The sequence below is a fragment of a genome, unplaced genomic scaffold (genome assembly GCF_019419815.1).
Source record: "Pyrus x bretschneideri cultivar Hongxiangsu unplaced genomic scaffold, Pyrus_bretschneideri_v1 Contig2, whole genome shotgun sequence".
Classification (NCBI taxonomy): Eukaryota; Viridiplantae; Streptophyta; class Magnoliopsida; order Rosales; family Rosaceae; genus Pyrus; species Pyrus x bretschneideri.
The window spans coordinates 4,422,364-4,443,857 of record NW_025999501.1 but is presented as its reverse complement, the minus strand read 5'-3'; the positions used below and the strand labels follow the sequence as shown (position 1 = coordinate 4,443,857).

The 21,494-nt window shown below is 38.3% G+C and overlaps 1 pseudogene; it reads left to right on the top strand.

Moving 5' to 3' along the window:
• The first annotated feature begins 12,642 nt into the window (after positions 1–12,642).
• On the top strand, positions 12,643–21,213 carry LOC103963164 (annotated as a pseudogene).
• Positions 21,214–21,494: the final 281 nt, after the last annotated feature.

The following is a 21,494-nucleotide window of genomic DNA, read 5'->3' as shown; positions in this document are numbered from 1 at the left end:
TTTTTCTTTTTTTTTTTTTTTTTTTTTTTCACTTTTGCAAGTGGTGTCGTGTACCTTCCTTCCTTTATTTTCTTCTTTGCAATAATTCTGTTGCCCTTTTTTTTTTTTTTTTTTTTTTGGGTGATTTTGATGATGATTTTGCCGTACACAGTTTATGCTCTTGCGGGCCAGGAGCGTTTGGTGCCATTTGCAGTTTCAACTCGTGTAGGCAATGAGCGTTTGGTGACGTTTGCAGTTTCAGCTCGTGCAAGCAAGGAGAGTTTGGTGCCGTTTGCAGTTTCAGCTCGTGCAGGCAAGGAGCGTTTGGTGCCGTTTGCAGTTTCAGCTCGTGCAGGCAAGGAGCGTTTGGTGCCGTTTGCAGTTTCAGCTCGTGCAGACAAGGAGCGTTTGGTGCCGTTTGCAGTTTCAGCTCGTGCAGGCAAGGAGCGTTTGGTGCCGTTTGCAGTTTCAGCTCGTGCAGGCAAGGAGCGTTTGGTGCCGTTTGCAGTTTCAGCTCGTGCAGACAAGGAGCGTTTGGTGCCGTTTTGCAGTTTCAGCTCGTGCAGGCAAGGAGCGTTTGGTGCCGTTTGCAGTTTCAGCTCGTGTAGGCAAGGAGCGTTTGGTTGTCACCTTTTAGGCTCGTGCGAACGAGGAGCTTTGGTTGTCGCCTTTTAGGCTCGTGCGAACGAGGAGCTTTTGGTTGTTGTTGTGGATTTGTCAAGCGATCTGGGAGAGGCGTTCCTCGCAATCTTCATAGGAATGAGCCTTGACCGAGTAATTGAAGAAGTCTTCTGGGAAGAGGTCGCACATTGTGATGGGGATGGACGATCTTTGTGTCGAAATTTCATTATCTCCAACACTTTCACATTGTTCTGGAGGTTGACAAGAGCTGTTTTGCCCCCCTTTTCGACTGATAAACTTGTGGACAAGATGTTTGCTGCTTGTCCAATTTCTTCAAAGCAATCTTCGAAAGGCATTCCTCACAATCTTCATAGCAAGGAGCCTTGATCGAGAAATTGAATAAGCTTTCGAGGAAGAAAAGATCCCGCATGAACGATCTTTGTGTTGAAATTTTCTTATCTTCAACATTTTCACATTGCTTTGGAGGTTGGCGAAAGCTGCTTTCCCTCCTTTCTGATTGGTGCACTTGTGGAGAAGACATATGTTTCTCGTGCAGTTTCTTCGGAATGACATGAGTCCAACCTTCAATTTCACTTGACTTGGAGCATGCGCCCAACAGTCGAGGTGAAGACTTTGAGTCGAAAGAGCCAGAAGTGACATCTTTCTTAGGGATTTCATCTTCAGTGCCGTCCTCTTGGGTTTGTTGGCATGAAGATTTGCCAGTGTGGACGATGATGCGCCTCCTTACCTTCAGTGGTTCTTTTGTGTCGACCTCTAGGATTGCTTGGCGCTTCATCCTTGAAGGAATCAAGCTTCGAACGTCGCATTTTTCTGCTAACCCATCGAACTTTTCTTCCTTTGGTGTTGTCTTCCTCTTTCCAAAAGGCTTCTCATTATCTTCAAATCTTTCCGAAGCTGATCGTTGCAGAGGAAAGATAGCTGTGTTGCTTTGTTTCTTAGGCTTTAACAACCTTTCAAAAACAGAGCTTTGGGATGTTGGTGTGTTAAGCCTCTTGAAGACAGAGGTTCGGTCTTGAATACCAATGCGATTAAGCACTGAAATTCTGGAGCTTGAATGGCTCATCCTATCGAAGACCGACGTCCGAGGGGCGGGTTTAGGCTTTTTTTGGTCTTGTTCAATGCTCACGCTGATGTGTTGAGCGCTAGCTTTCTTCACTTTGCTTGAAATCTTCACGGGTGCATTTGGTGTGAAGCCAAGTCCGGCTTTGTTGTTGTCAACTCCGTAACCATGCTCCTTCAACTTCTTTTGAGTTTTAGTGAGGTCACGATCTTTGTCGTTGACGGTGTTTGAAACCTTCTTTCCAAGATTTGAAGAGGAAGCAAAGCCATGCCTAGCCTTTGACATGAGTTCATAGGCATTTGGGTTGAAGCCTTCTTCGGTCCTTAGTTGGAAGAGAGCTTAGTTTCACTATGACACCATGTTGCGCCTCCAGACGGTTGATGAGTCTGGCAGTTTGCAAGTTTTTCTCATCTGCAGTCTTTATCAGCCTTGCAATTGTTTCCTTCATCTGAACCAGCTGTTTTTCAATGGAGGTAGTGCCGATGGTCATGACTTGTTCTTTGTTTGAAGCCATGGAGTGTGCTTGAATATCTTGAACGGAGACAGAGATAAGAGGTAGAGATTGTCCCACTGGGCGTGCCAAATTTGTGAACACGAAAAATTCCTGAAACACAAGAGACAAGAATATGTGTACAAAATAATATTTTTTTTTTGTGTTTAATGATTTTGGGGTTACGATCTCTTTGTAATTTGATCCTCTGATTCTATCTCCGTAAGATGTAGATTTGTTGATCCAAGGGTCGTCAAGGCTTGATCTTGGATGAACAGTTGTAAGTTTCTTCAAGGGCCTTCGTGGCTTTGATCTTGAAGGTTGATGGAAGTTTCTTCAAGGGCCTTCGGGGCTTGATCTTAAAGGTTGATGGATGTTCTTCAAGAGCCTTCGGGGCTTGATCTTGAAGAATGGGTGTATGGGTTTGTTGAGGTTTTTGATCCAAAGGGCCGTTGGGGCTTGATCTTAGGATGAACGGATGATGAATGAATCTTCAAAGGCCGTCGGGGCTTGATCTTGAAGGTTGGTGGATGAGCGGATCTTCAAGAGCTTTTGGGCTTGATCTTGAAGAACGGTTGGATGTGTGGATTTGTTGATGTTGTTGATCCAAAGGGCCGTTGGGGCTTGATCTTAGGATGAACGATGAACACTTTCTTCAAGGGCCGTCGGGGCTTGATCTTGAGTTGGTGGAAGTTCTTCAAGGGCCGTTCGGGCTTGATCTTGAAGGTTGATGGATGAGCGGATCTTCAAGGGCTTTTGGGCTTAATCTTGAAGAACGATTGGAAGTGTGGATTTGTTGATGTTGTTGATCCAAATGGCCGTTGGGGCTTGATCTTAGGATGAACGATGAACACTTTCTTCAAGGGCCGTCGGGGCTTGATCTTGAAGAATGGTTGTGTGGATTTCTTCAAGGGCTTTTGGGCTTGATCTTGAAGGAGGATTTGACGAAAAACGAAGAGTGCTTTCTTGATCCTTCGGGATTTTCTTGAGAGCTTTAGAACTTTAAGGCTTCAAGGTTTTGGTGTGTGTCTCTTCCTCTTGATGGAGAAGCCTATTTATAGGCTTTGAGAGTGAATCACCACCACAAAATTTTCCCACCCAAGCCCTATTACCTAATTTTCCCACTTAATGCAATATTGAAATTGAAGTGGTCTAACAAATGGCCTAATTTTCCACTTAATGCAATAATGAAATTGAAGTGGTCTTATTTATGGCCTAATTTCCCACTTAATACAATATTGAAATTGAAGTGGTCTAACAAATGGCCTAATTTTCCACTTAATACAATTTTAAACTTGAAATGTGCTTGCTTTGTCATTGCCCAAATAAGAAAAACTTGCTTTGATCCGTAATGGATTGAAATGTGCTTACCTTGTCATTGCCCAAATTGAGAAGAAAAACTTTGTTTAATCATCCAAGGGTATTTCTTCCTATTTTGTTGAGTCACATGCCATGTGTACAATTTGTACGACACGTGTCGTATGCCATGTATGCCCTGACACGTCAAAACTTTAATACGTTGGTGAACATTTGTTTCACCGAAATTTCGATGTCTACAGAGGCAAGAACTTTGTAAACCTATCATTCCAAGCTCGAGGAGCTTGCTTGAGTCCATATAGAGACTTGTGTAGCTTACAAACTAAGTGAGGGTAATTAACATTTGCGAACCCTAGAGGCTAAGCCATATACACTTCTTCTTCCAAAATGCCATGTAAAAAGGCATTTTTTACATCAAGTTGCCAAAGAGACCAATTGAATTGAGCTGCAAGAGCTAATATGAGCCAAACAATTGTGGGTTTAACCACAGGGTTGAAGGTTTCCCCATAGTCAATTCTAGGTTCTTGACTGAACCCTTTAGCTACTAGGTGACCTTTATGATGAGCAATAGTGCCATCAGAATGCCTCCTAATCTTGAATATCCACTTACATCCCATCAGGTTCTTTGTAGAAGGCAACACCACCAGACTCCAGGTACCTTGTTTATTTAAAGCACTGATCTCCTCTTGCATAGCTTTAATCCAAGTGGGATCCTTCATTGCAGTTTTATATGAAGTTGGTTTAATGAGAGACAAATCAGTATACTCAGACTCCTGAATAGTAGCCAACAAAGCTTTCTTCTTATAATCCCACTTTTACTCCAAGTTTGCGTAGGATGAAAATTGAGTAGTGGAACCTCCAAGATCATTGGTAATGTTTCAGGACAAAATTGATCTTCTGGAGTAGCATTAGGACCATTAACAAGTGCCATAGGGACTTAAGGATTAGAAGTGGAAGAACCAGTAATGGACTGAGATGACATTGGTGATGATGTAATTGGAGAGACAAATACGTGAGAAGTAGCAGGCACAAATAAAGAATCATGAGATGAAGTGGAATGAAAGGTAGGCATAGGCAAAACAACATTATCAGTGGAAATCACAGGAAATGGAAGTTGTGAACTATGAGTTGCAGAAGGTATAAATGTTGATTTATTATGTACCAACAAATCTGTAGGGGAATTGTGTCTCATCAAATACTACATGCCTAGAGACATAAATTTGCTGTTTTGAAACCTCATAACAAATATACGCTTTATATTTGGTAGCATATCCCAGAAAAATGCACTTGGTAGTTTTGGCTTGTAATTTGGTTGCATTATAAGGCTTTAATAATGGATCCCAAGCACATCCAAATGTTCTGAGATGTGAAATAACAGGATTATGCCCAAACAAGGGTTCAAAAGGAGATTTATTTTCTAGCATTGGAGTTGGCATTCTATTAATGAGGTATATGGCTGTTTGACAAGCATAGGACCAAAAACTTATAGGTAACCTAGCTGTTTGTAGAAGTGTCACAGTAGTTTCAATAATATGCCTATGCTTTCTCTCAGCTAAGCCATTTTGCTCAGGTGTATAGGGACATGAAATATGATGGGTAATTCCTTTGGCTAGAAGAAAAGATTGAAATGGTTTACTAACATACTCCCCCATTCCATCACTTTGTAAAGTTCGAATAGTAGTTGCAAACTGAGTAACAACAAATGAATGAAAGGCAACAAAAGTAGCAAAGACATTAGATTTTTTCATTAATGGAAAAAGCCAACAATGTCTTGTACATTCATCAATAAAGGTCACATAATATTTGTAACCATCAATTGAAATAGAAGGTGTTGGACCCCAAAGATCATTGTGCACAATAGCAAATGGTTTTACAGACTTATTGGTACTTAGTGGAAAGGGAAGTTTACAAAATTTACCCACCAAACAGCCATAGCACATGACAAGTAATGAAACTTTGGGACAAGGAATATTGGCTTAACTTAACATCAAAGAAACAATGTTATTGGATGGATGACCTAGTTTATTATGCCAAGTGGTAGAATGAATATGTTGACCAAGAAATGCTTTAGCTTGAAATGGTACTGATTTTGATGCATGAGAGATTGCAGAAAGGCAAGGAATCAGATATAGTCCATTACTACACATTCCTTTGTAAATGATCCTCCCTATGGCCTTGTCTTGTATCCAGAAGCAAAAGGCATAAAAAAATTAGCCAGCAATTATTATCTAAGCAGATTCGATGCACATACAACAAGTTTTGTGTTAACTTAGGAACATATAACACAGAATTGAGCTTAATCGGATGCACAAAATTCATTTTGGGAATATTGAGAACTATACTACCAATATGAGACACAGGCAAACCTTTACCATTGTCAGTTTGAATGGTCTTAGATGTAGGATATGGAGAGGATAGAGATAGATTACTGAGATCAGCAATCATGTGATTGGCAGCCTCATAGTCAGTAAGCCACACTTGAGGATTAGAATGAGAAGTAAATGGTGTTGAAGGGGACTAAGTCATCACAGTATGCATAGCCTGTAAAGATTGTTGTTGAGGAGGAAAATGTTGACACTGCATTGGTGATGACTGAAAGGTAGCATTATAACTTGGAGCACCAAAGTTGGAAGAATACAACTGAGAAGGATAGAACTGCCGAGTAGAGCCAACAAAATTTGGACCCTTATCATTGTAAAAATAGTACCATGTACTGTGATTATGTTTGCCACAGATTTGACAAGGAACTCTATCAGGAGGTTTAGATTGACAAAATGGTATTGTGTGTCCATCAACATTGCAAATTTGACAAGTAGGCAGCAACGGTGAACTTGGAGTACCAAAATACTGGACTGGTGATTGACTAAGTATACCTGGATTTGGTGTAGGAAGCATATGTGTTTGAGTAGACTGTTTGGGTGGATAGAACTGAACCCCTTGATTAAACTTGCCTTTGCCTTTACTTTTGTTCCCATTAAACTGCTTATAACCACCAGAAAAGAATTGAGACTGACCAGGTGCATGATTAGAAAATTGACCATTTCTAGGATGAAAGACATTATTTGCAACCATGGCAGTATTAAATGGTGCAGTTGTAGAGTTTTCAACAATGATCTATTAAGCAAGCAACTAAGATCGAAACTCTTTAAGAGAGATCACATTCTCACGACCTCTAATAACACATCTAATGGTGTTGTATTCAGGGGGTAAACCATTGAGAGCAAGTATAACAATATCTTCATCGGGAAAATAAACCCCATTAGTAGCTAAGTGATCCTTAGCCTTTTTTATTTTATGAAGATACTGAGACACAGAGTCAGAACCTTTCTTAATGGAAGATTGGACTTCATTTGAAAAATACTAGTCTTAAACACAGTCGAGAACTGTTCTTTCAAACGGGTCCAAATATCTTGGGAACTCTTACTACCAATAGCACAGGATAAAGCAACAGGAAACAAAGTGGCAGTGATCAATTGCATTATAGCTCTATCATGCATTTTCCAGACCACAAATGCATTAGATTCAACAGAAGTATTAGGGTCATAATGTATACCAGATTCACCAGATGGAACTAAATGTTGTGCAAGACAGGGGTGCGAGCCATCAACAAACCCCATAATTCCATTGCTTTCCAACAAAAGTTGTAGCTGAAAGTGCCAATTGAGGTAATTGGAGTCATCAATTTTACATTCACCAAGGTCAAAATGGTGGAGATTAAGGCAATGATCGGAGATTGCACAAGTTGAAGCTGTGTTGCAGTCACCATGGAAATTACTTCGAAAAATTCTAAGTGCGGAATTATAGCAAACAGTTGATATGCAAGAATTGAGGGAGCAGAAAGGATGATCGAAGAAGGAACATGACCAACCAAGAAACCCTAGAAATCAGAATTGCAAGAAGAAGAAGAAAAATGGAGATACCGGAGACAAATTTATGAATACGAAGACGCCTTCGAACTGAGCGGAAGCAGAGAAGCAGGATTGAAGCTTATGTGCATGCAACAATGGCGATTGGTACCATGTTAAATCAAGATTAATCGTACATAGCAGGGAAGAAGAATGCAGCAGACTTAGAGAGAGAGAGAGAGAGAGAGAGAGAGAGAGAGAGAGCTTAGAGAGAGAAGAAGAATCTTGTTTATATGTCTTAATATCTAAGTAATACAAGGCTGAGATATTTATACTCCTATAACCACAAGGCTAACTGTCTTAACTAACAGATCTTCTAATCTAATAACAAATGGCAACATCTTACACATCAAGTTTTATACTCTAACGAGTTGCTCACGTGGTTCCCCCCGATTCGGGTTTATTTTTGATATTTTGTGTTGGCCTTGTTGCTCTGCTTGTATTCTCTTTAGGTTTTGGCTGGCCAATTGCTGCCTTGTTTCTTTGTTTGTATTTTAACTACGCTTTAAAAAAGAAAAAAAGAAAAAAAAAGATAACAATGTAATTAGTTATTGTGATGTTAAATAGAAGTGTGATAGTTCTTTTACGACATGTCTTACAGTTAGAGGGCAAGTCCTATTTTCGGGCCCCTTATTTTCACCGCAAAATACAAGTTGTTGAATTTGCAAAAATAAAGAGTTACTTGACCAAATGAAAAAAGGGTAAAAGTTCATTTGGCTGTGCTAAAATTTGATATCGACGAACTTAAAAACATGACACTAAAATTGGAACAATTTATAACTTGCATGGTTTGTCCAAGTTCAAACTAGAAAATGAAAAATTCATGAAAAAAAACTAATCTCACACAAACTATGCATTCATATTCCACCTCTAACTTGGACAAATTATGCAAGTTGACATCCATGTTTACACTCAGCATTCATTGAATTTAAGGAGTTATCTAGTTCAAGCCAATCCTAAACAATAGACAAGGTTGTATTGCCGTAATTTAATCATATTAGCATCAAACCGTTGACTTTGTATTATTCTCTGTAATCATTGTTTCTTATTTATCAAGTAATTGATGCGTGTAATTATTGTATTAGTTCTTATTTAATAGGGATTGTTATAGCCCTATATATTGTAAAATTGTTTTACAGATTCATGCAAGGATTTTACTTCTACATGGACGTATGCAAATGTTGTCTTTTTTCCTGTGAATGAGGTATGTATGGTGAAATCCCATACTCCAATGTATAACAAATATTTGTAACTTTTCTACTCAACGCAATCATTTCTAAATTGTTCAAGACTATATAAATCTCATCCGAGAAATGAGTTCTTAACCTAAAGCTTCCTGACCCCAAAATAAAAAATAAAAAATAAATAAAATAATCCCAATAAATACAACAAAAATATTGCCGACTAAAACTTTGTGATCAAGTACTCTTTATGTGGACCAAACTATCGATTTGACTTCACACTTTTATTTGAAGAAAACCACGAACGGGTGATGTTTGGTCTTTGGGCTTCACATATGAGATAACTTTCTTTGATGTTATAAAAGAAATTGAGGTTTCGCCATAAAATCAATTGGCAACATCAATAATAGCTCAACTATATAAGCTCATGTAAGGTCCCTTATCTCATTAATGTGAGACTTATTATCAATCCTATAGGGCCTTGAGTAGAAATTGACACATTATAACAAAAACAAAAATAAGTTAACATGTGGCTTTCTTTGTATGATTGAAGAAGAAACAACGTTCCTTCAGGCTTCAGCTTGTTTTCTTGCCTTTCGATTAGAACTTGTTTGGGATAATATTTGAATATTGGGCTACAAGTGTGGGAAAGCCCAGAGATGTCAATTAAAAGAAGACTTGCCTGAAGCCCAGCACTAGGTCCAGAGACAAAATGGTGCTTCCCCATTAATGCATAGACCAGTGCCTATGATTGAAATGTCAAGTGATGGAGACTAACTCACAATCAACCAAAAAAATACTTTTTAGTGGCAATACAAGTAAAAAGCTGATGACTCACTATCCTTTAGATGCTTTCAGGCAAGAACAAAGTCACATCAGTCAGGCTAAATCGCCTATAAAATGAGGAAGAGGCCCCATAGAGAAGGGCACTCAACCAATCAAACAAACAAGCATACAAACTCTGCTCTTAAGCCAGATTTGCATCCAAAAGCTGTAATCAGCCTAGATCTCAGATCTTCTTAGGATAATTCCCTAGAAAAGCCATTTTTTGTCTAGTTTAAAGCTCTGCTATCTCCCTCAGTGGCGTAATATCCATTCTCTTGTGTAAACTTGTTTACCATCCATCCTTATCTGGTTAGTTTAATGGATATGTTATCATTAAAATCAATCAAGAATCATATAAATGGCTTAGAGGGGTATGGATTCCCTTCCTTCGAACATGCAAGACTATGAACTAAAAGTCCTTGGTCACAAGGCAAGAAAAAGAACTTAATGTGGACTTAATCCATCCACGACAATCCTTTGATAACAAGAGGTCTGAGTAACTTGGGGCGTAAGTAATCGACTAAACACACTATACTGAGATAGCAGTGGCACGCCTAGCACTTAGTTAGTTTTGATTGCGAACCTGAAGGCCTAAACCTAAGGCCCTACAAAGGCACCTTTCAGAACTAACTTTGTCCTCTACTTGCAGCACATCAGCAAGTAAGAGCCTGACTACACATCCAAAGTGCCAATCCCTTGGGGAGCTGTGCTGAGTGTCGAGGAACCCTCTCTGGAGAAATCTTCCCCCGAACATAGTTTTGGCATGCCTGGTAGGACCCTTATAGTTTTGTATGCCAAGAAGAAGAAAGAAGGAGAAAACCTTCAAGTGGAATACAGAATACGAATCACCCCAATGCTTATCAAGATCGGGCATGACAAATCAACCAGAAGATTTTCCTTCCCTCAAGGACCAACTATTCTAGAAAACCTGATTTCATCTGAGAAGTTAGGAGGGAAGGTTACCAATGAAGATTTGCAAGCCACCATGGTACAAGTGCTAAAAAGTATGGAGAAGATCAATCTGGAAACCAGATGAGAGGTAACCAGACTTTATTCTTTAATAGGGAGTCTGGAAAGAAGATTAGATCTAGAGTACTCTGCTCCAAAAAGTGGTAATGCCAAGGAAGTGATGAGAGAGGCTAGTCCTGAGAAAGAACTATTTATCCCCTTATTTCTTTTGCTTGAGGAAAAGAAGGATAAAGGAAAAAAGAAAGAAGAATCTGGAGCTAGTCAGCCAGTGTTGGAAGATATCCTAGAAGCGGAGTTGCCCGACCCCCTATTATTTTCAATAGATAGTAGGGGACAGAGCGAGAAAGAAAGAACGAAGTATGGGATGCCCCAACTAACTAGAGAATCTAGTAGGAAAGGCGAGCTTACCAAGGCAAACAAGCTTTTTTCTTATAGGCCCCCACCATTGGCCAATAAGAGGGGGGATGCCAAATGGAGACAGCCCGACCCAAAGAAGGAAACCTTCTCGGGCAATGATCATAGCCTGAAATGGGGAGCATCACATACCCTATACAACAATACGACTAACCAGTAGCTCAGAGATGAGCTAGCTAAGTAAAGGAGGATGCTGGCCCATAATGCTCAACCCCAAGCTTGATCGCTTTTCAGGATCACCTACCAAAAGCAATACCCGAAGTATATTGATGAGCAGAATCCTTTTCCACTTAACTTCAAGATGCCAGCGTTTCCCACTTTTAATGGGGAAGATGGCAGTGTATCCTTTAGAGACCACATCTTCAAGTTCTTGCGTGGCCTTTGAAGACAATCCTAATTATAAGTTAAGATTGTTTGGGAACTCATTGGTTGGCCTAGTATCTTAATGGTATTCTCTGTTGCCCCCCAATTCTGTTCCTAACTGGGGGCAAATGGAGGTGGCTTTCCATAAGCAGTTCTATAGGATGGAGCCCGAGATGTCTATCAATGATTTAGTGAAAATGAAGCAATATGAACAAGAGTTTACAAAAGACTTTATGATGAGGTTCAGAAAGACAAGGATGAGGTGCCAATTCCCTGTCAATCATGCCCATCTCATATTCATTGCTCAGAAGGCTTTGAGGCTACCTTTGAGGAAGAAGTTTTATGATGTACAATTTAATGAGCAGCAAGAGTTGGTGATTACTGCTATAAAGTATGAGAAGTTGTTGCTCGAGAAATAGCAAGTGAAGCACTCATCTAAAGTTCCTCATTTCTACAAAAGTAAAGCTGCAATTCACCAAATGAAGTTTGAAGGAGCTGAGCCAGAGCAAAATGATGGCCATGGAAGAGAAGGGATGGACATATGTGCGGCAAAAATGACTACCCTCTTCAAACCTTTAATAGTGAAGAGGTTAGTCCAACCAGTCAAGGACCAAAAAGTGGTGATGAATGATGGTGGACTTGTCCTTACGAAGCCCCATAAATACCAGAGTTATTCTTTTGATTTAACCAAAGCCTCAAAGATATATGAAGAGTTGGTGCAGGCAAAAGTGATTGTGCCCGACATCACCAAAAAGATGCCCAAACCGAAAGAGCTAAGGGGAAAGAATTATTGCAAGCTGCATTATACTTTCAATCACTCTATAACTAACTATGTCCAGTTCGGGGATTCGATACAAGACCTCGTAGTGAAAGGAAAGTTGTTGCTAGAGAAACCACAGGCCAATATGATGATTGACATGGATCCCTTCTTAGAAGCCCCAATAAACATGATCAATTTGATGTGGGATGAAAAAGGGAAAGGGAAAGCCACCTAGGAAGTAAAAGCAGAAAGGAGGCAAGTTGACAGACTAACAGAAGGAACTATCAAGTTGCCAAAGAAACCCAAAGCAACCATAGTCAAGGGAGTGGTATTATGTAGCAAGTGTTAGTGTGAATGTGAGTTGTAAGTGCCAACATCAGGAGCTATTATTGATCAGGAATGGATCAGAAAAAGGGAGAAAGAATAACAAGAAGCTAGCAGGAGTGTCATACAGGCAGTTGAGAAAGAAACCTCCAGGAATGTTTTCCAAAGGTTGGGAGGAGATTCTCAACCAAAGGGCTTATCATAAGTATTCAGAAATTATGAAGCCTCTGAAGAAGTGGAAGACAGAGAAGCCAAGTACCAAAATGGGTGGACGTAAGGCCACCCGAGCCAAGTTATGCCTGTTGAGATGTTAGAATAAGGGAAATGATAATGAATCCAGACACGAAGAAGAATTCTGCTCGACTTGGGCGGAAATGGTATGTGGTTAGAAAGGATGGGAGACCCGTAAAAAAATGGGAGCCTCTAGGATTAGAAGAGTTCAGAGGCAGCACAAAGCCCACATGTACTCACTCAAAGTCCCTACTGCCTCAGAAACTTTTGAAAATGTGAAATTTAAGAAGGTACCTCATGGGGGAAGAAATCAACTTCATTGGAGAAGCAAAAAGAAGGTAGAAATGGCGAATAGCAAGACTGAGGGAGAAGGGGATCATGTGCCACAAAGCCCTCATCCTAGAAAGTACAGAATCTTGAAGAGAGCTCAAGAGGACATGGTGATGATGCCAACACGAAGATGGAGCCCGGAGCCAATATGCTTTGGAATTGTCTTGCCTGAGAGAGGGCTGCCCATACCATTGTTGGTTGATACTCTATGTGAGAACTTAGTGCAGGCACATAACTTTAGGGCATCTCGGAAGAAAGGTTGCCCAAGCTGATGTTGCCAAAATAAGCAGAGGCCTGGTTAAATGAATTCATGAACCACATTGGGGGCAAGCATGAAGACTTACCTGAACCTAGCAACTTCCACGTAAACATGACATTTGTTCTATCTGCCATGTTTTGTCCCAAGCATGATCAACCTGCCACAATGGAGGGTGATTACTTGGAACAGAACCTATAATGGCACATGTTAGTGTTGAAAAAGCGGGAAAAAATGAGTTGGGTTAAATAGGTTTGCTCGAGCTCCCAAAGAAAGAGCCCGAGAGAGTATCCTCAAACGAAATGGTCTTCAGTCACTCGAGTTTGATCCTACCCAACCATCTCAAGCCTATTTAGGTAACTGCTCATCTAGAGGGAGTGCCTTTCAAGAGGGTTTTGATTGATGAAGGAGTTGCGGTCAATGTGTTGCCATACAAGCAGATGAAAAGGGTATGTAGAAGTGAGGAGGATCTCATCCCCATATATGAAGTAAGCACATGGTACTCTCTCTCTCTCTCTCTCTCTCTCTCTCTCTAAACCAATATAGGAAGTAAGCAAATATAAGAGTACTGTTTCTTATTTCTCGAATGGGAAACAGAAACAGTGAGGAAGATGGTCTTACTCCATCCCTGTTACCAGAGCCATTACCCCAAAACAGTGCCGCCAATGACAGATCAGAAAACAGACCTTTCACTAAGGGTCTGATTAGAGACTAAGAAGCTATGGCAAACAGTGGGTCCCACAACCTTCAGCAGGGTGGCTACTTTCTCCATGAACGTCATTACCCAAGCCTTTGCTGGACACCTTGGCGAGGTTGAACTAACTTCAGTTTCCATTGAAGTCACTGTGGTCATTGGCTTCAATTTCGGCCTCTTGGTACGTGATAATTAATTAACCGCTCTTTCTTTCACTGAAACTTCTCCCGGTATGTTATATTGTCGAATTATTAATTTTAACAGCATTTTACTCCAACATATGAATGTTAGATATCTAGCTAGAGCACATTAGTTGACTTTTATGGCTCGTTAATCTTGAACGTATGATTAAATTGGAATGGTAACTCTATAATTGCATGTTGAGGGGATAAATTAAAAAGTTATGACCAACATGAGAGGGTAGAAGATAGTTTAGGAAATTTATGTATTTCAATTCTCTCCAGAATGGTAGGATTAGAAGGTAAAGCTTTCTTCATGTCTAGTCCTCATTTAATATCCTTTAAATAAAAAATCATTCACCTTCCCCTTCCATTTGCCTTGAAATTGGAGAGTTATCTATTCCTATCCAATCATACTTACCAAACGAGACCTAATTGTTTTACAATTAATTTTCTTATAATTGACCATATGATCAGTTGGGAATGGCAAGTGCACTGGAAACACTTTGTGGGCAGGCATTTGGAGCAAAAAGGTACCATGTGCTTGGAGTATACTTGCAAAGGTCATGGATGGTGTTATTTCTCTGCTGCATTTGCACTTTTGCTGGTTTACATATTCGTCACTCCGATTCTGAAACTGTGGGGACAGAGCAATGATGTGGCGGCGCTGTCAGGAGTGGTGTCTTTGTGCCTCATACCATTGCACTTAAGCTTTGCGTTTTACTTCCCGTTGACGAGGTTCTTGAAACGCTAGCTTCAGAATATTGTTATTGCTTGGGTCAGTTTAGTGGCTTTCTTGATCAATATATTGACAAGTTAGCTTTTCGTCAACCTGTTGGATTTTGGTGTTTTTGGTGCTGTTATTGCTTTAGATATTTCTTGGTGGGTTTTGGCTTTGGGGCTCTATATGTATGCTACTTGTGGTTGGTGTTCAGACTTGGACTGGTTTCTCTACGCAACCCTTTTCTGGGCTCTGGGAATTTATCAAACTTTCGGTTGCTTCTGGCGTTATGCTTTAGTACATGTTTAATTCGTCCCCACATGCATATGATTTTCGGTTTTTTTATTTGATCTTTGCGTTTTATGTTGATTTTCTGTATGTTGATTGTGTTAACAATGATTTATGCAGCTTGGAGTACTGGTATTGCAGGATACTGATATTCATAACTGGTTATTTAAAAAATGCCGCCATTGTCTGGTATGCGATTCCATGTTTTGTTAAATTCCAATTCTCCTTAATTTGTACATATCAAAATTAACTAATAATTAGACTTGCTTCATTAACTTTCTGGTTGTAATTCCAATTTGAAACTTAGCCCTAATAACTTTAATTACAAAAATTGACAGAGATATCCACATGTTCGGTAGGTGACCTCGTTTTAAGGATAGTACTGTGAAAGTAGCTGGAAAGTACGATTATCTAAATTGTTGTTGAGAATTTCAGAAATTGGATTGGGAAGTGTTAAACCATCAGCTTTTCTACCCAAGGTGGTTATTTGGCATCGCTTAGCACCTAAAAAAGAATTGGAATTTGTTAGGAGCATGTAACTCAAGTGGTTAATAATGCTTACCGTTGTGCTTAAGGTTATGTAGAGAAAATAAAATTTTAGACCATTGCCAAAACACAGTTTAAAGACCAAAGTTGAAAACCTAAAAAACTTTAGGATGAAAAATTAACCATATTTAAATTACTGTTTTAGCTGCATGTGGTCCAATCCTAATGAATAGGGTGTTAGTTTAAATTTTACCCTTGCGTCCCATGTTCAAATGTTTCCCTCCTATAATTTAATGGAACAGTTTGGAGTCCCCCACCTCCCGTTAATAATAATAATAAAAGAAAAACTATTTTAGCTAATCATGTTCATGATTGGGTCTAAATTCTGCAGCATGACTATTAATGGGTGGGAGATCATGATTCCTCTAGCCTTCTTCGCTGGAACGCGGTATCATTTCTAATCTCTTTCCAAATTAATCTCACTTTAAATATAGAGGCAATAAGTAATGAAATCAACAGTTGTTTGTACGTAGTAGAGAAATTTGACACAGTACAAACACTAGCAGGCCTCTGAAAATTTATATTATGAATTGGCAGAGTAAGAGTTGCAAATGAACTAGGAGCTGGAAACTGGAAGGCAGCAAAGTTTGCAACGAAGGTTTCTATAATTGAATCGACCATGGTTGGTGTCTTTTTTTGTGTATTTATAATCGCACTCCACGACAAGATCGTATACATATTCACCACCAGCAGTGATGTCGTTGAAGCAGTTAATTACATGTCTTACCTCTTGGCCGTCACGATTCTACTTAGTAGCGTTCAACCAGTTTTATCAGGTTCGTTCTGCGACCAATTTTGAACCATTTAATTAACCACCTTAACCATAAAAGTAAGCATTTTATAAAACTTTGAAGGAAGTTGACATTCCATCATAAAACTATTTGACAATATGAGGAGTAGCTCAACCTTTTCTAAGCTCTTGCAAGGTTTTTCCTTTCACTGATGTGGGACTTTTTTACCTTCACATCTTACAATCCTAACCTATATTAGACTGGTGGTTATACACATATTATCATATGATCAAAATTTTCACTTGGTTGTTATGGGGTTTACAATGAACATGAGTAGGGTCCGGATGGTAAGCATGGGTGGCATATTTAAATATTTTCTGATACGGCGTTGTTGGACTCCCACTTGGAATTTTAATGGAATGGGTCTTTAACGTAAACTCCTTATCGATCCCCCACATACATCCATCTTTTTCTCTCTCTCGTCACATGCTCTTAAACATAGGAAAAAACCTTTAGTCCTCGTAGCCAGTAACTTTGCTAATTATACCACTTTGTGCCATCATAAATTTTGTGTTGGGAATTTTTACTAATAATATAAGGAATTCGATATAGGACATACATTGCGTAATTAATGAATTTTGGATCGTTGTCTCGTTCCTACGAACCGTTGCACGAACCACGAAGGAGAGCGTCATCCAAGGAAGGATTCGGTTACATTTAACCCTGTTAGATTGCCTACTTACCTTATGCCAATGCACAGGGATCAAACCGATGTAGCTCTTAGTCACCTCCTAATCCTAGGGCCAAGGTGATACCCTAGAGGCTAAACTAAGAGAGAAAAAGATTACTAAGAGTGGAGAGCATTATCTCTCCTCTCTAGATCTAAGAGAATTGTTTTTGTTGGTAAATTTTATCCTTTCCGGAAGCCCTCATTATATAATGGCTAGGAGGGAAGAGAGAAAGGGAAATGGTCAATATGGGACAAATACCATATATCGATAACACACCCTAAATTGGGTGTATAAATCCTACATCTCCCACTCACCATATGTGAGAACTGGTGTAAGCTAAATGAAAATTCAAAGTCGTTACTTCACTCATTCAGTTGCTTTAGGGTTTTATGGACTAATTGTTGGCAATAAACTTTCATAAAACATCTCCCACTAGGTTGGAAGAGTTCAATTGCGCCTACACCACCTTAAATGGTGCGTGACATTACCCAAAATTTCTGAAAATTCCTTTCCAAGTGATTGGAATCCTACTCACAATTTCATGGTTTTCCAAGAAGAGTATAATAGACTATATTCTTTTGATGTACAGTACATATAAAGTTGTTAAACCAAGGCTTTACGATAATGTACAATTAAAGAATAATTGTCCTTGATTAGTATGAAAAAATAATAAGGTATTTTTTTTTTTTTTAGGAAAAACATGGGAAGCATCTACTTAATTCTCTCAAATAAAATTGAAATTTTAGTGAATTAGCTCACTAATTTGAGCTAGATTTGAATAGCACTCCCATGAGGCTTTTTCAAAACTTACTAAAATGTCAAAGTACTATTGATTACTTAGCGAGTGGGTCAAGTAATAACCTATCTCTAACCATTTTGATCAACTAACTTTTAGCATTCTATATTAAAAAATAAAATTAAAAATAAAAAAATAAAAAAAAATACACATTTAATGCAAGTTGAGGTATAGTGTTGTCTTAAAATTATAAAGTATTTGTAACTTCTCAAATATTGGTGCATCGAAAAGAACATATATTCCAAAAACATTGCTTAATTATGAAATGTTTAAGAAATGTTCTAAGCCAAACTAAGGAATGCGAACTCCTTCACAATCTCCATATATATATTTCCCAGCGGATCGATCAATCACTTAGTACTTCAAGGAATAGAATTAGATAACCAAGTTATCTCATCTTTATTTAAGTTCTCACCATATATGCCAAAATTGCTTTAAGTACAACTAGAAAAGAAGTACGACCCAAATTTATACCATGTATACTTCATTGAGTAGAGAGTTAAAAATTGAAGATCATAGTAGTACTCACTCAACCAATGTGAGTGAGATGTTTTTTTCTTCAACATTAAAAGCACCAAGTATGTTTGAGCAATTTTATCCTTCTCTTTCTCGACTTTTTTAGTTGGACTACTTTGAGCATATGCCACCTAGGGCACTTCCCTAACTTTTGAGCTAATTCTTGATGAGAATACTCATCAAGATCTCGGTTCTCTTAAGGGTCAAAGTGTATCCAATTCCTAGGAACATTAGAGTCGTTTGATTATAACCAACATTAAACCTTTTGGTGGATACTTTTGCTCTAATTACATGAGAAGCGCTTATCTACTTAAGCATTAAAAATATATTTTGGAACTCTCGATAATTTCAGCCATATCATTATGCACAAAAATAATATATAAACATTCCTATCTATATTAACCAAACACTTTTCTTATTTGTTTCACAAGTCTTAATTAAGATATATGAACCTATCCTATAAATTAAGATAAAAAATCCGCTAAGCTGCTCGTAATTACCACCCAATATTATAGGTTGAGTTCACAGTTTTAATTATCTTGGAAACAACTATTTATTTTTGAAAAAATTTGTCCAGGCATTTTCCCAAACACATTTCCATTTTGTTTTTCATGCTACATCCAATTGAGTGCAAGAAAAAAAAAATTACGGGCAAGGGCTTAAACAATCATATAGTACTCATGCATATAATAGGCCTTTCAATTAGATTAAATTTGAGTTTTAGACAATGGGCTCGACAAGTGGGCCTTTGTAAGTGTGGCTAGGTCAAATCAAGAAGGGGTGGCAGCGCTAAGCTTTTAAAAACCGACCCTTTTTGACACCCAAAGTGTCTCCTTAAAGATTTTTCCTAGACACCATATCAAGTAAGAGGTACCATTAGTGAACCCCAATCCATGTTTAATGGACATACTAAATGTGGATCATTTTCCTAAATGACATCAGCATAATAAGCCCAACAACAACATTCAATTATTCATAATTAAATAATGAAGAATAAACAATCATATATAAATTAATCAGAAGATAATTACTTAGATAATCAATTTAAAATAATCAATAAGGAGATAATCACTTAAATAATCAATCCACATTAACTAAAGAGATAATAGGAGATAATCTCTTAGTAATTGTAATTTTAATTTGATAACCAGGATAATATGAAAATCAAATCACCTAATTAGAATTAATATCATGAAATAATATTCTACAAAAGAATATTTTTCTCCATTTAAATGCTCAAGTCTCAAATGAGCAATTAAAATGATATAATATCCCGTTTAAAATACTCAATCGAGACGAGCAATTTAAATTGACACAATATCTCAAAATATTAGAGATTATCTTCCTTCAAAAAATATGAAAATCCCATATTTTCAATTTCGTAAGGCCAATTTTCCAAGACCGTATCTCACTCAATATATATCCGTTTAATGCGTATCTTATACCACTAAAGCCCAGATTACGAGCTACAACTTCTATTTCAGGAACAAATTCTAAAAACTGACTCTAATAGCACGAAAAAGTGCTCCCAGATCTGAATATAAAATCACATTTTCTTCAATATTTCTGTAGAAATCCCAGATTTCACAGATTCGCTAAGGTATGTTTGCGAAGCCATATCTTCTTCAATACTTGTCCAAATGATGTATATTTTATATGGTTTTGAAGCTTATGTGGCTGACTACAAACCCGAAGAAAAAAAATACCGAAAAATCAGCTCCAAATATCCTAAATTCATCCTGCAAAACGGCTGAAAAAAAAAACTGAAATTCTAAAGAAATCACAAAACTAGGGTTTGTGATTTCTCTCAAACCGTGGCACATATTTGCACGAAGTTTTGAGGGAATGATTCTCACACATAGGATAACATATTTCTCAAAAGAAATCCTCAAAAAAGGCAACAAATCAAAACGTGATTTTTTCAAGTTTATGCAACCATGGTGGATACTGTGGTTCTCGCAATTTACATCAAATTGTAAGACAAGGAACGAGCCCTATGGCTCTAATACCACTGTTGGAAATTTGTACTAATAAATATAAGAAATTCCATATAGGACATACCATGCGGAATTAATAAATTCTGGATCGCTGTCTCATTTCTACGGACCGTTGCACGAACAACAAAAGAAAGCGTCATCCAAGGGAGGATTCAATTGCATGTAGCCCTGTTAGATTGCCTACGTACCTTATACCAATGCATAGGGATCAAACCACCATAGTTCTTAGTAGCCTCCTAATCATAGGGCCAAGATGATACCCTAGAGACTAAACTAAGAGAGAAAAAGATTACTGAGAGTGGAGAGCATTATCTCTCCTCTCTATAGCTAAGAGAATTGTTTTTGTTAGTATGTTTTCTCCTTTCCCAAAGCCCTCATTATATAGTGGTTAGGAGGGAAGAGAGAAAGGGAAATGATCAATGTGGGACAAATACCACATATCGATAACACACCCTAAATTGGGTGTATAAATCCTACATTTTGCAAGGATTAATGACATTATCTTGGCATTTTTTGTTTAATATATGATGTAAAACAGGGTATTTGGGGTGGGATGGTCATTGGTGGAACCGGTATGCAAACATTGATATTAGCCATCATCACAATTCGATGTGATTGGGAAAAGGAGGTATGTTAATTAAACATAATGATTACGATTATGTTATCTTTTTGTTTTCTTATATGTTTACTTGTTCCCCTTTCAAACCGTAAATTTGAATTACTCGTTCTTGTACAAATTTGTCGCTTGGACTTTGCAGGCTAAGAAAGCCACCCTGCGTGTATCGAAATGGTCAACCCAAAACCAGACGAACATTTAGAGGAGGAAGCGCGTTAGCTGCAAGCTTGTGAATTATGTATGTGTTTTGTGCACCATTTCTGATGCACATCGCCTTGCCCGATTTAATCTTCAAATTGGTGATGTTTGTATCTAGTTCGAAGAACCTTGTAATGTAATTGGTGGTAATGACTCGTGCTTGTTATTATGGGCATAGGGCCTTTTAGGACCATCATCTAGGTCCATGAATATATGTGGATATTTTATTTTAAAAATAATTAATTTAAAGTTTTCGTAGGGGCCATACTGGTCGGGTTTGTAACAATCTTTCTTCTCAAATTCCATATGCTAGAATGTTTTCTCATACAAATGTGTCCCTTGAGGCACACATAAGAAGACGTTTATTTAGAAAAACAAATACAACTGGTGAGCATTGTTCAATGATGAGATACAAATGTAAAGGACTCGACAACT